The sequence below is a fragment of the Adiantum capillus-veneris genome, chromosome 22 (genome assembly GCF_014529385.1).
Source record: "Adiantum capillus-veneris isolate H3 chromosome 22, ASM1452938v2, whole genome shotgun sequence".
NCBI lineage: Eukaryota > Viridiplantae > Streptophyta > Polypodiopsida > Polypodiales > Pteridaceae > Adiantum > Adiantum capillus-veneris.
The window spans coordinates 88440427-88444499 of record NC_140952.1 but is presented as its reverse complement, the minus strand read 5'-3'; the positions used below and the strand labels follow the sequence as shown (position 1 = coordinate 88444499).

The 4073-nt window shown below is 42.5% G+C and overlaps 1 pseudogene; it reads left to right on the top strand.

Annotated features, from left to right (window-relative positions):
• Positions 1–409: 409 nt before the first annotated feature.
• On the top strand, positions 410–2329 carry LOC147429755 (uncharacterized; annotated as a pseudogene).
• The last annotated feature ends 1744 nt before the right edge of the window (positions 2330–4073 follow it).

The window sequence follows — 4073 nt, the reverse complement described above, 5'->3', positions numbered from 1 at the left end:
AGCTTAAAATTTTGAAGGAAGAAGAGAGTCTCCACTTGTCCCACTCTGGTTCATTTCAAAGAAAACCTTTGAAAACATTTCGTTTGAAATGCAAAAGTGTGAAGAGTTAAGTACTTAGATGGTAAAAAATGAAAAGACTTTTTGATTGATTGCTGACAATGTAAAGTCAAAAGATTAGAACTCACTCTTGGTAATTCCAAGTCAAAAAAGTAGTACTCTATCTATACTATGTATAAGGACCTAGTTGTGTGGAGTGTTATCCTACTATGTAACAAGTAACCGGTCGGTAGCTTAGAGAGAGAAGGTTGCCATCATCGCGAGTCACGTCACCTAGAGAGGCAAAATTTTTTGGATGCATTCTCTCAAAAATCGTGGGATTCGGTTAGATCTCTGGTTATCATGGGGGAGAATGTACAGCCGCCCTGCCCATAGAGCTCTCATGATTTCAGATCCTCTCGCAAAACAGTTTGACCCGCGATTTCACTGCAATGATGGTGGATGGGGTGACTTGCAAACCGGGCAGGAGAGCTGCAATGCAGCTACAGGCGACCAGGCCCTAATGGAGCTTAAACCTCCACGTTTGGAAGTGCAAGGAGTAATTGCAGTTCAGCGATCTCGATGCTAGAAGTTTTGGGTCCAATCTCTGCCTGTTCGTAGCTACATGTGTGTGTGTGTGTGTGTGTGTGTGTGTGTGTGTGTGTGTGAGAGAGAGAGAGAGAGAGAGAGAGAGAGAGAGAGAGAGAGAGAGTACGATTGGCCGCTAGCTATGCGTGTATTACGAGGCTGCACCAATGTTTGTTGGTGATGCGTGTACTGTGAGCAAGTCCAATCTCGCTGAGTGAGTCTGTGCGCGTCCCATTGCTCCCCAACTTGGACCCCAAGGCTTTGTGTGTGTGTGTGTGTGTGTGTGTGTGTGTGTGTGTGTGTGTGTGTCTCTCAGCTCCTTCTTGACCTACATGATAACCTACGCATGGAGAAAGCTCTTGAAGTTATCGTGCTCATCGCGTCTCCTGAATTGGAAGCTTGCAATGCCGTCCTCGCATCCTAAATCAGTAGCCTGCAACACCGTTCTCATGTCTTGGCTGTATCACATTTCCTGAATTGCAGGAAGCTTGCAACGCCGTCCTTACATCCTAAATCAGTAACATGCATCGCCCGGTCTCCACAAAGATTTCCACAAGCTCAACAACAGTGAGTTGCCGCAAGAGGTAGGTTTTTGACAGAATTAACTTGGAGGCAACAACCCTTGCCTACTAAATAGCCAACAACGTCATGCCCTACATGAATTTTGCGCATCCTTTCGCTCATGTCATGGCTCATATAGCTGCAGCCACGTGCACATTCACCTTTGTGTGTGTGTGTGTGTGTGTGTGTGTGTGTGTGTGTGTGTGTGTGTGTGTGAGAGAGAGAGAGAGAGAGAGAGAGAGAGAGAGAGAGAGAGAGAGAGAGAGAGAGAGAGAGAGAGAGAGAGAGATGTATTGCTAGTAGATGCACTCACGGAGAAAGCACAAAAAGAGAGGCTAAAAGGCTCTATTCCAGTGCAGAGAGGGGCAAAGGGCTTCGTGTTTGGCCCCATTTTTTGAGCCCTCTGCACCGCCTTATACCACATCAACAAGATTTTTGTGCTGCATTTCTGAGTGAAATTCGAGTGTCATGAAGGTTGCTTCAATAGGGGGACCGTTATCAAGCATAGTTTGCTTCCAGACTCTACTTTTAACAAGAACTATTGAGATTTTTTGCTCAGTATGTGCATCAAGATGCAAGCCTAAACCCTCAAAACTGATCTTTTGGCACTCTTCTTCTCTGTTTTGCCTAGATTAAGGTCTGCAAATTCCTTCATGTTTGACAAACAAGCCAGTTTTGCCATGCATATCGCCATGCATATCTGTGAAGTTGAAGCCTCAAGCCGTTGAACCTTTCCTGAATTTCGAGCTGTTTAACATAGCATATGACTTTGTTACTTTTGAGGAGCATGGTGAGGCCAACTGTATGCTATACGGAGAGTCTGTGCAAGGACCAGATATGAGCAAGAGGATGCAGTGGAAGGACAAAAGTGTGTGGCTTTCTCTTGCCGAGAAGAAAGACGACGATGAGTAGGATGATGAAGAGGACAGTCACAATGATGTTGCAAATGAGGAGGGTGAAGGTGATGATGGAGGAATTGGAGGGCCATGTTGGTGGAGGCGAGGATGATGACAATGAAAATGGAAATAGAGATGATGAATAAGATGAGGATGATAAAATTGAAGGAGAGGATGATGAATATGAGGATGAGAAAGATGACAATGATGAAGAAATACCAAAGCATGCTCAGAAGAAGAGAAAATGAATATGCAGGGACTTTTCTTTTGGGTATGTTACTACATTGGGGATTAGAGTCATGGGTTGTAGATTTATTGGAGAGTGGGTCTTTAATGGTAAAGAATAACAAGTTGAAGGCTTTTGATGTCTTTTACAGGAATAATGTCTTGAGCCAATGAATGCATTGCTTCTCTCCTTTGTATTTGTTACATGAGTCATCCCCGATTTGTAGTTGTGGTTTTCACTTGCATGCGTGGGGCAATAAATGTAGAGGTGGTCTTGCTTGAATTCCTTTAGCTACAAAGTCATCTTGGTATCCCTTCCGAGAGGCTCACCAAAATGTCTGGTAATAGTGACGGAGCCACAAGGTATGCAGAGTAGAAACCAACTCCAAACTACACAATCATACTAAAATCAACACCAACAGCCAAAGCCTCCATAAATTCCTTCATAATAGAACGCACAATGGTATCCAAATGGTTGACAAGATCTGTATCATAAAACCATTATCAACAGATTGGCACCACTTGCATCATCTGGTACACCGGTTTGTTATCTCATTGGAACCACATGAAATAAAGTCGCTAATGCAACCTTTTAAGAAAGAATTATTTACATACATACATACATACATACATACATATATATGTGTGTGTGTGTGTCTCCCAATTTCCTCTTCTTATTCATAGACACACTTACACACACACACACACACACACACACACACATGAGAAGGGAATTTTTTATATTGTAGTAATAATCCCAAGAGACCTCAAAAGATCTATCCGACTTATCTTGAGCATGCTGGAAAAGGCCTAAGTACTCCAATTTGCCACACTTTGGAGATAGAAAGGCTATCTTGATTTTGTGAGAGAGGGCAACGAAGAGACATCTAAACATTGAAGGAACAAGTGCATCAAAGCTCAAATTACTCACACTGAGAGAGAGAGAGAGAGAGAGAGAGAGAGAGAGAGAGAGAGAGAGAGAGAGAGACGGTGTAAAAGACATTAAATATTTTATCCACAAAGATTAATCCCTAAAGACCTCAAATATATCCACCAAATCTTGACGCAAGACCTGTTGTACTAGAGAGACTTCAAAGGTCTACCTGACAAGCCTTGAACCCCATATCTAACATCGTAGAAAGCTCAAACATCTACCCAAAAATTCTTGAAGTCAAGATGTATTGCTAAAGAGAAGAAGGAAAACCATAACATCATGGGAACAATCTCAAGGGACCTCAAAATCCAATTTGAAAAACCTTGAACCCAAGATCTAATACTTAGCGGGAATAGGTATGATAAATCTACCACACTAGGGTTGTAGAATGATTGTTCAAGCTTTCTCTTCTTATTCAATCAGACATACACTTATGTGTATGTGTGTGTGTGTGTGTGTGTGTGTGTGTGTGAGAGAGAGAGAGAGAGAGAGAGAGAGAGGGGAGAACAAGGAGAACTTTTAACTGCATTTGAACAATTCCAAGACACCTTAAATATCTGGATTTGATGAGTCTTGAACTTAGGACATATTAGAAGACTTGAACTCAAAACTTGGAGGAAGAGAAAGAAATAGAGAGAACTTTCAATGTCATAAGAGGGATCTCAAAGATCTATCACCTAGACCCTATGTGTGTGTGGGTGTGTGTGCGAGAGAGAGAGAGAGAGAGAGAGAGAGAGAGAGAGAGAGAGAGTATAGAACTTTCAATGCCATAGGAACAATCTTGACGATCTATCCACGGATGACTCTTGAAAACACACACACACACGCACACA